The following is an 11,234-nucleotide window of genomic DNA, read 5'->3' as shown; positions in this document are numbered from 1 at the left end:
CCCCAGGAGCTTGGACACACACAGACATCGGACCTGGGGCGAGCAGCTTGGAGGGAGGCTCCGTGGAGGATGAGTCTGACTTGGAAAGAGTCTGATCTGATGAACCAGGCACAGTCCTGAGGCCCAGCCTGAGGGAGGGATGCGGGGATGGGCTCCAAGCGCCCCAGAGCAGTGGGCCCCAGAACAGGGTGACAGCAGAACTGGGGTGGCGTATGCAAGTGTGCTGAAAGGGCCGCACGCAGGATCCAACAGTGTTCTCTTCACCTCTGGAACACTTTGGGACGCAGGCAACTTGTGGAGGGACACCCCCTCCCCCCCTCCTAAATTGGGTGTATAAAGGAGGGGGCATTCTCTTTTTCATACAAGAGCAGTGGTTCCCACATTTGAGGGTGCACCAGAATCGCCTGGAGGGCTTGTGAAAGTGACCCTTACGGGGGCCCACCCCCATAGCATCCTGAGTTTACAGGTCTGGGTAGGGACCCCAGATCTGCATTTCCAGTAAGTTCTGAGATGAGGCTGATGCTGCTGGCCCAGTGAAAACCGTCATGCAAGAGCATCCCTGGGAGGAAAGCGCTATCTGAGAGTAGGAGCCACGTCTGTCCTGTTCATCACGGAGTTCCTATCACCTAGGAACATGCCTGAGACGTAAGAGGACATGGTGAGGCTTGGCCCTAAATAAACGCAAGGCCAGAGAGCGCATGACCCATATAGCCCAATCACAGAGGGAGAGACTGCCCTGGTCTTCAGACGGAAGAATTTTTAAAATTTATTTTTTAGTGGCTGTACTAGTTTGCATTCCCACCAACAGTGTAAGAGGGTTCCCTTTTCTCCACACCCTCTCCAGCATTTATTGCTTGTAGACTTCTGGATAGCAGCCATCCCGACTGGCGTGTAATGGTACCTCATTGTGGTTTTGATTTGCATTTCTCTGATGATGAGTGATGTTGAGCATCTTTTCATGTGTTTGTTAGCCATCTGTATGTCTTCTTTGGAGAAATTTCTTAAAAAACTGGAAATAGAACTACCATATGACCCAGCAATCCCACTTCTGGGCACACACACTGAGGAATCCAGATCTGAAAGAGACACGTGCACCCCAATGTGCATCGCAGCAGTGTTTATAATAGCCAGGACATGGAAGCAACCTAGATGCCCATCAGCAGATGAATGGATAAGGAAGCTGTGGTACATATACACCATGGAATATTACTGAGCCGTTAAAAAGAATTCATTTGAATCAGTTCTAATGAGATGGATGAAACTGGAGCCCATTATACAGAGTGAAGTAAGCCAGAAAGGTAAAGACCAATACAGTATACTAATGCATATATACGGAATTTAGAAAGATGGTAACGATGGCCCTATATGCAGGGCAGAAGAAGAGATGCAGAAGTACAGAACAGACTTTTGAACTCTGTGGGAGAAGGTGAGGGTGGGATGTTTCGAAAGAACAGCATGTATATTATCTGTGGTGAAACAGACCACCAGCCCAGGTGGGAGGCATGAGTCAAGTGCTCGGGCCTGGTGGGCTGGGAAGACCCAGAGGAATCGGGTGGAGAGGGAGGTGGGATGGGGGACCGGGATGGGGAATATGTGTAACTCTATGGCTGATTCATATCAATGTATGACAAAACCCACTGAAAAATAAAAAAAAATTTTTTTTTAATTTATTTTTTGATTTTATTTTTTGATTTTATTTTTTGATTGAAGGATAATTGCTTTGCAGAATTTTGCTGTTTTCTCCCAAATATTAGCATAATCAGCCATAGGTATACATATGTCCCCTCCCTCTTGAACCTCCCTCCTACCTACCTGTCGCACCCCGCTAGGTTGTCACAGAGCTCCAGTTTGAGTTCCCCGAGACACACAGCAAATTCCCATTGGCTATCTATTTTACACAGGGCAATGTAAGTTTCCATGTTACTTTCTCCGTACATCTCACCCTCTCCTTCCTCCCCTAACCAGACGGAAGAATATTGAGATGGGTGTAACACCTATTTTGTTTTAACCTTTATTGAGTTTTCTTAGTTTTTTTTTTTTTTTAATTTGGCTGCACCATGTGACTTGCAGGATCTTAGTTCCTCCACCAGGGATTGAACTCTCGATACAGCAGTGAAAACTGGCAATTCTAACCACCAGACAACCAGGAAATCCCCTAGATCTTTCTTCAAATAAAATACCACAGGTAGAATTCTACTGTAGCCACCTCCTCAGACTTTCCTCCTCTCCCTCCCATGGGTCATTTGGCGTGACTATTTCTCATCCTTGTCTTTATGTATTTATCATATATACCTAGTGGCAAGGGGGGACAGAATCCGCCTGACAATGCACACCCAGCAAAGGAAATAATCACCATCAAAAAATAAATAAATAAATAATCACTATCAACAACAAATCGCCAGGGGTGCTGACAATTCATTCACCTTAAAGGAATCACTGAACTTCCAGGTGGAAAAAGATCTTAAGGTTCATCCAGTCCAACCCCCCACATGTTGCTTGGACTGCCTGCTAAGCCGGGAAAAGGAAACATGCCGCTCACTCCCCTTGAAAGGAACAGTACCATCGCAGCCAGAGGCCAAGGAGAGCCAAACCCGAACTTCATCCCAAATCGGACACGGCCCCTGCATTCCAGATGGGGGTACCCTGAGAGACTCAAACTCAAACCGAATTTGTCTCCGGCATTATTTATTACTCCTCCCTTGTATCCTGTCTGTCTAGTTCTGCCTCTAGAGGTTCCGAGTCCAGGTCCACTCCTGAGACTGGGCCTGGGCCTTGCATGCTTCAGCACAGAGCAAGTGCTGGACATGGACAGGAACCCTCAGGTGGGAAGAACTCAATCTTTTCCCAAGCGGCCTCTGACCAGAGGAGAAAATTAAGGAAGATGGTGTGTTTGGGGGCGAAGGGCAAAGGTGGCCAGGAATTAAATGTGGAGAACAAAGAATGTGAATAAATAGCTGCTCCTTTGCTGGTAGAACAGTGAACTTCAGTTCACGGAGGGCTTGATTCTGGAGCCCTTTTTTTTTTTTTTTTTTTTGGCTGCACTGGGTCTTAGTTGTGGTATGCGAACTCTTCATTGCGGCATGTGGGACCTAGTTCCCCGACCAGGGATTGAACCCAAGCCCCCTGCAGTGGGAGCACAGAGTCTTAGCCACTGCACCACCATGGAGCCAATTTTTATTTAAACAGTTCTGACAGCAGGAAATAGACAGTAAGCCTGAAACTTCTGTCCTCACAGACACAACCTCACTACCTGTCTTCTCTGCTTCTTCCCCTCCTCACCTTTCCCTCTTTCCTCCTTCCCCACCAAATACTATGGGGGGATCAGGCATCTCACACTTATTGTTCATTACAATACAATCCCTCGCAGAGGAGAGGGTCTTAGCCGCGGGGGCTGTGGTGGGGGTGGGGAGAGAACCAATTATATATCATTCAGAAAAAATGGGAAGAAATGCACCCCTTTATTATGCTGCAGAACCAACCCCTGAAGGACAGGAAGCTAGAAATGGTTGGCTTAGGATCTCTGGCTAAAAGGCAAGAGCAGTTTTCCTTAACAGAAGTGGGAATGGAAGGGTCGAGGGAGGAGCTGACAATGAATCTGGAGGGGCTGACTCTCTGGGTCTCAGGATTTGAAGGAGGTGTGGAGTAGTCTATGCATTTTTGGAAATTGTGTGCAAAACCTCACTCATTTTAGTGAGTGAAGGCAGGAAGAGACAGAGATGTTAAAATATAATTGAGGAAAATAAACTGGCTTTCTCCCCTGTCACCCCTAGTTATCACTCCTGTATCAAAGAGACAAAGGGAAAACCTAACTAATTTTGTAACTTTTGCTACTCTCTGAGTGCAAACGATAAAATCTTCATTTTTATATAGCACCAGATTCATCACTTTTGTGCTGAGGAAAAGGGGGATTCGCCAGGGATAACTGCACAGCACAGTGGGATTTTGGGGAGTGTGGGTACATTTGGAGAGGTGCAAAGCCAGAATTTCAGAAAGCAAAATAGTGTTAGTTGTAGTTCAGTGGAGAGTACCCTGCTGGACCCACCACTCAGAGTCATGCACGGGGATGCTGGGGATGCTGCAGAAAGCAGGTCTCAGGGGGGAGTCCCAGGCTTGATTCAGGAAGGGAGCTTGCAGGGGACTTGCTAACTATGGTCCACTCCAAGGAGCTCCTTTCCTTTAGAAATAACCAATTCAGTGACCTAAGTGGGAAGCAAATTCAAAAAAGAGCAGGTCTATATAAACATACCATTGATTCACTTTGCCGGACAGCAGACAGGAACACAACATTGTAAAGCAACTGTACTCCAATTAAAAAAAAAAAAAAAAATCACTCCTTCTGAAGTCAAACACCGTGACTTAAATTTCGTGTGATTTTTTTTCTTGCCCAAAAGACTAACAACAAAATCTTTTACTGAAGATTGTAAAAGACCCCTGAAGAAAATAATTGATGATTATTTGTAAGGACAGTAGCATTAATAAACTAATGGAATAATAATACACTCCCTATAGTTCCACTTTTTCCTTCAAATTCTGTTCTCCCACAGCACTTGTCACCATATTACCCAGTTTGGGAATATGATAAAAGCTATTATCATAGCTGGGAAGCCGACAGAAGCTAGGAACTCTCTCTCCAGAAAGGCAAGAGTAGACAGAATTTTCCACATAATTTCAGAAGGTTCATAGATTCCCTGCTCCTCAAAAAAAAAAAAAAAAAAAAAAAAAAATCCCTGAGACCTTGACTTTGCGCTTGGCATTACAGCATTTCTCTGTCACTGACTGGGATCTTGACCTGTTCACAGTGTTCTATACTGAGCACAGGGCCTGCAAACTAGCAGCTGCTCAAAAGTAAGGCTTGTTGTTGACCTGACGTTTTAGACAAGAATGGTGAAATGAGAGAAGTGATATTTAAAAATAAGAAGAAAGTATGTTTATGTCATGCAAGAAAAAAAAAGATTGGCCTTTAAGCTGTTTCCCTGTTTTGGGGGGATTTGGATCACTGGAAACGTTCACAGTGTAAAAAAAAGAGCCAGTTTCTCTTATATAGACAGGAATCTGGAGCCTTGCTCTGTAGTTTCAAGTTGTTGTTCAGTTGCTACGTTATGTCCAATGCTTTTCCACCCTGTGGACTGTAGCGCGTCAGGCTTCCCTGTCCTTCACTATCTCCTGGAGCTTGTTCAAACTCATGTCCGTTGAGCCAGTGATGCGATCTAACCATCTTCTCCTTTCTGCCCCCTTCTCCTCCTGCCCTCAATCTTTCCCAGCATTAGAGTCTTTTCTGATGAGTCTCCTCTTCGCATCAGGTGGCCAAAGTATTGGAACTTCAGCTTTAACATCAGTCCTTCCAATGAATAGTCAGGATTGATTTCCTTTAGGATTGACTAGTTTGATCTCCTTGCTGTCCAAGGGACTCTCAAGAGTCTTATCAGCATCACAATTCGAAAGCATCAATTCTTCGGTACTCAGGCTTCTATATGGTCCAACTCTCATATCTGTACAGGACAATAGGAGTAAGCTTAGAGAGGGGCCTAAGGGGACCAGAGTTGTTGTTGTTTAGTGGCTAAATTGCGTCTGACTCTTTGCAACGGTGTAGACTCTAGCCCACCAGGCTCCTCTGTCTATGGAATTTCCCAGGCAAGAATACTGGAATGGGTTGGCCTTTCCTTCTCCAGGGTATCTTCACAATCCAGGGACTGAACCCGAGTCTTGACAGGTGGATTACTTACCACTGAGCCACCAGGAAAGCCCCAGGGGAAACAGGGAGGGCCCCCAAAATATCAGGATGCAGCCTAAAATCTGCCTTTGGAATCATGCTCCTTTCTAGAACCACTCCCCTAGGATGCTGGGTGTGAGGGGGCCAACAATGAGTGGATCCAGGCACAGACTCCTAAGTCGCTTTCCCACCTGGGCTGCCAAGGCTCTATCTATCCTTTCTAGGCTCTGAACCTATTACTTCTGACACTCTTGCTTCTGGATCTGAACTTCTGCCCCCCTCACCCCCCATAGCAGACTGCCATACTTGCCCCTGGGCCCTGAGCCCTGCTCGCAGAGAAGTCTAGGACTGCAAAGACAGGTCTGCAGGCAGTGAAGGACCTGGAAGGAAATCTCCTGTCATCTGCTGGGGAAGCAGGTGATGGTTGAGTGCAGCAGTCCCCAACATTTTTGGCACCAGGGAATGGTTTTGTTAATGACAGTTTTTCCACGGATTGTAGGTGGGGGAAGGGAGATGGTTTCAGGATGACCCAAATGCATTACATTTATTGTGTACTCTATTACTATTACATCAACTGCACCTCAAATCATTAAGCATTAGATCCCGGAGGTTGGGGACCCCTGGCCTAGTGAATCTTAAGTCCTGACCTGGATTGAGAGGGAGGAAGAGGGGAGAATGAGGTGTCTTTCCTAAATACCTGAGTGTACCTAGGTCCTGTCAAGAGTGGAGGGTAAGGGATAATATGTCAGGCATCTCTGTGGCCTCAACCATGGTCCAGCCAATTGCCACCCTTTCAGTCAGGTCTCTGTATGTGTGGATAACTCAGATGTACAATGCCCAACCTGGGGGAGGGGACAGCTGCAGGAGAGTAAATCCATCCTGCTATTTCAGGGGGAGCACAGAAGTGGGCTCTTTCTCAGCCACTCACTCAGTGAATGCCTGCATCTTTGAGTGTGGACTTGGGAGACAGACAGCCCAGGTTCTAATCCAAGTCCTCCACTTTTCGCCATTGTAGCTCTGGACAAGTTGCTTACCTTCTCTGTGTCTCAGTTTCCTCAAGTATAACATAGGGATGATAACAGTACTGAGAAATGGAACATTTCCTTCCATATCAATAAACAAAGGATGTGACAGTCATCAGCAACTGCAGCCCTCCGGTGTGAGCTGGTGAGCCCTGAAGAAATTCTGGAAAGAAAGAACACCTGCCATCTAGTTTAGCCATTAGTCTGCAGCCACTCCCTACAGTGAGCCCTGAGGAAACTCAGGATGTGAAAAAACAGGATACTGGCCCTAGACAGCTGAGGTGCATGTGGAAGGAATGATTAAGTCCAGACTCTTGTATCTTCCCGTACATAGAAAAGCACTAAACTCCTTTTTTTTTTTTTTTTTTTTGGAAAAGCGCTAAACTTCTTAACATGGGATGTCTGGTTTTCCTTTAATCAACAATAATCTTTTGACATTCAGACTACATGCCCTTTGTTGCAAAGTTTCTATATAACCTGCTGCTCCAACCCCCAGCCTCACCTCTTGGAGCAATTATCTCAGGGTTATTTGAGTTGCTGCCTCCAGGGCTTGAAGTCCTAAAAATTCCTACCCAAGAAAACATAACTCCCAACTTTTAGGTTGTGAATATTTTTTAAGTTGACAGGATCCTGGTGTTACACTGGTCCATCCAAATAATCCAGGAAAATCTCACCCACCCCCAAAAATCTTTAATCACCTCTGCAAAATCCCTTTTGCCGGCCAAGATACCATATGCACATGTGGATGATAACTCTGGGGACCATTATGCTGCCTACCATAGGTAGGGTTCCCCCATGCATTGCCAGAGAACTCTTCAGAGAGCGAAGACTCTCCGAGAAGAGTCTTACAGGTTTATTTCTTATTTGCCAGAAGAGGGGGATGTGGTGGTACAACAAAGAACTAGCACCTGATGAGATGCTATGTGAAGAAGGAGAAACTGGGCCTGGAGACCTGCAAGTACCTGGCACGGTTGTATGGCTGAAGAATAGTAAGGGGATACCTTCTGGAGATTATATTAGAGAGGACATTAGAAGCTGGGTCGTGAAGATTTTTTTTAACCATATTGAGTCTGAAATTTATCGGAAATGCATTTACTTGACCAATACCATTACTTTCGACTGTGCTACAGTTTCTTTAAAACGTTAGGAACTTCCCCGGTGGCCCAATGGTTAGGAATCCACCTGCCGATTCAGGGGACCCAGGTTCAATCCCTGGCCTGGGGAGATTCCACAAGCTGCAAGGCAGCCAAGCCCATGTGCCTCAACTACTGAGCCCAGGTTCTAGCGCCCTCAGGTTGCAACCACTGAAGCCCACTTGCCCTAGAGCCCATGCTCCACAAGAAGAGAAGCCACCCCAATGAGAAGCCTCTAGCAAAACTAGAGAGTAGCTCCTGCTTGCCACAACTAAATTCCATGTGCAGCAACGAAGACCCAGCGCAGCCAAAAATAAATAAGTAAATCAAAAAAACTTTCTCTGACACACTTTTTATCCTAAAGAATAATGCTCATGAAATCACAGGTTTTACCTGTTAGTCATATCTTTTCAGTGTACAAGATGTATATATAAGATGTTCCTCCCCGTACCCTCAAAATCATCCACACACACCCATGAATGAACTCGACACCCTGAGAAATGGAGCCAGAGGCACATAAACCACCCAAAGGTTTGGAGCAGGGAAGGAACACGATCAGGTTTGCCTTGGATCAATATCATTCCCACAGCATTAATTACTTTGAACTGAATGGAAATCAGTGAAAATCACAGCAAAAATACCATACATGAGACTTCTACAACAGCTGAGGGGAGAGATGAGAAATAAACAGAGAGACAGGGACTGTGGGAGGGGAGCGGAGCAATATGAAGGTGGTAGAGCTGATGGATAACAGCACGTGCAAACTGGGGATGACTGCCAGGGTTCTGGCACGAGCAGTTGAGCAGATTATCATCTGTCCGCCAAGATGCCAAATAGAGGAGGAGATGGTGGGGTGGGGAGGAGTGGGCAGGGTTGGAAGAGAAATAATTGCTTTGGTCTGGAACATGCTCAATTCGAAGTGTTTGTGGAACACTCATGTAAGTATGGGAACACCTGTGTCTGGGGCTCTGGACTGGGGCATCACCCAGAGCTGAGCTGTCTAGGAGAAACAAGCTGTGAGCCATGTGTCACTTTAAATAGTCAGATGACCACATTAAAAAAAAAAATGAAATGAATAATATATTTTATATAACCAAACATATCCATAATATTCTATTTCAGGGACTTCCCTGGTGGTCCGGTGGTTTAAAGTGCACCTTCCAATGGAGGGGACTTGGGTGTGAGCCCTCGTCAGGGAACTGGGATGCCACATTGCAGCAGGTGGAGCAACTAAGCCTGAGAGTCACAACTAGATAGCGCCTCAACTAAGATCCAACACAGTCAAAATCAATTCATTAAATTAATTAAAAGAAAAATCAGTTGTCCATTTATGGGTGGGTTTATTTCTGGACTCCATTTGGCTTCAGAAGTATTCTATTTCAAGATGAATCAGTATAAAAATCATTAAGCTATTTTACATTTTTTGTTTGTTTGTTTGTAGTCTTCAAAATCCAGTGCACTTTTCACAGAGAGCACACCACATGTGGGACATTCCAAGCTCTCAAAAGGGACGGTGAAGAGTAGTTACCGTATTTATTGGACAGCACGGCTCTAGAAGCACTTGCTGAAGGCAGACCAGGATGATCAAGCGCCTGGGCAATGGTGGAGGACAAGGACCCTGTTCAGGCATTGAGGGTGATTAGATTTGCTAAGACTGGATTTTACAAGGAAGTGCATGAATGGGTCTAGGAGGAAGTTCAGGAGACCCGCTACAGGTTCAGCCAAGCAAAGAATCTTTGTCACAATTCCACCCATTACACTTGGTAGATATCATCTTTGGGGTGGGGCTGGCAAATTCATAGTTGTAACAAGCCTCCAGCAGGTAACGTGACCCAGGAGAACCATCTGTTCAGTTGGAGCTGGTAGGACCCAGGACCGCAGGGGGACGGTTCCCAACAGGATGTGACTCTGATGAGCCCCCCTGGGGAAGACTCATAGAAAGCTGATGGGGGGAAGCACAGAGAGAGGCTTATGTTAGGGTAAAGGAAGGGAAGAATGAGCGATCTGGTGGATTATCTGACCCTGAGACATGAAGGTATCATAGCTTATGTAAGAGTCCACAAATTCCAATTGGCAGAATTTGACTCAAGGTGTTCTGGAGCTGCCAAAGGGCTCCAACCCCAGGGGCTGGGGAGGAAGGAGCGGTTTCTGAGAACGCTCGCCTCCCACACAAAGCAGGGATCAGCCTCAGGCTCGCCCAGCCATTCAGGTTTGAAGCTCCGCAGGGCTCTGTCCAAGGTCTCTTTCATTTTTTACCCCTCTACTCTCATTCCAGGTTAATCTCAACCCTTTCCGGGGGCTTCAAACCCCATTTACATGCTGATGGTCCCCACATTTGCATCTCAAACCACCCCAAGTGGCAGACCTCCTTTTACCAATTACCTTCTGCCTAGCATATCGGGTGAGCATCTGAAATTTAACATTTCCAAAGCTGGACTCACCTCAAACTTGTTTGCCTGCTAATAGTTCCTGTTTCAACTAGTAACCTCACTATTCACCCTGTTTCCCCCAAACCAGAAATCTGGGGGTCTTCTTACACTTCTTTTTCTGATCACACACTAAATCATCTGAAGTTTCTTTCCTAGGTCCGAATTCCTGCAGCTTAGGGTCAGATGCCCTCGAGTCTACGACTGACTTGCACAATTCCCTCCTCACTGGAGATGTGACCCTGTTTTCCCTTCTGCCAGAGAAAGGGTGTCCTCCCAAATGTGGTACAGCCTTCTTTTACAAGCTAAGCTTGTAAAAACCAACTCTGCCAAACTCTGCTGACTATGGCAGAAACACCAAACTCAGCATGAGACGTAGATCTTCAGAGAGGGTCCTACTCACCTCTCTTGAGCGAGCCACCTTCCCCCTAATCTCCCAAGATCTTTTTTTCAGTTGTTTTTTTTTTTTTTTTTTGCTAAAAAGTAAACACACAATACCAAAATGCCTCGGATAACTCACAAAATCGATTTTAAAAGGACGGAGATGAGAAGAATTAAGCGATCTTCATCCCCTTTCCCAGATTCTGGACGTCTGGAGTGCTGCCTGGGGAGTGCATCACGTGGGTTACCCCAGGCGATTCAGAGGCAAATCTAGGTTTGTCAACCAGTAGGTTATGCCACTATGACAAAAGTCCAACACATCACATTAAAGAATCTAGGCTACTGTGTTCTTTCCTAACTTCCCGAAAGGCTACGGAGAAAAGACCGCGAGGAGCCTGCAATAGCCCAGTCTCCTAGATTGCACCTAGATCAAAACCCTGGGGAACTGCCAAGAAGAAATTCTAAGAATGAAATAGGCATCTGCGTAGCCTACAAACCTGACAACAGAACCTACAGCACCTTTTGGTTAAAAACACAAAACAGAAAAATACTCCTGCCCCGA

This window comes from Muntiacus reevesi, chromosome 2 (assembly GCF_963930625.1).
Source record: "Muntiacus reevesi chromosome 2, mMunRee1.1, whole genome shotgun sequence".
In the NCBI taxonomy this organism is placed as follows: domain Eukaryota; kingdom Metazoa; phylum Chordata; class Mammalia; order Artiodactyla; family Cervidae; genus Muntiacus; species Muntiacus reevesi.
Note: the sequence above shows the minus strand (reverse complement) of the source record.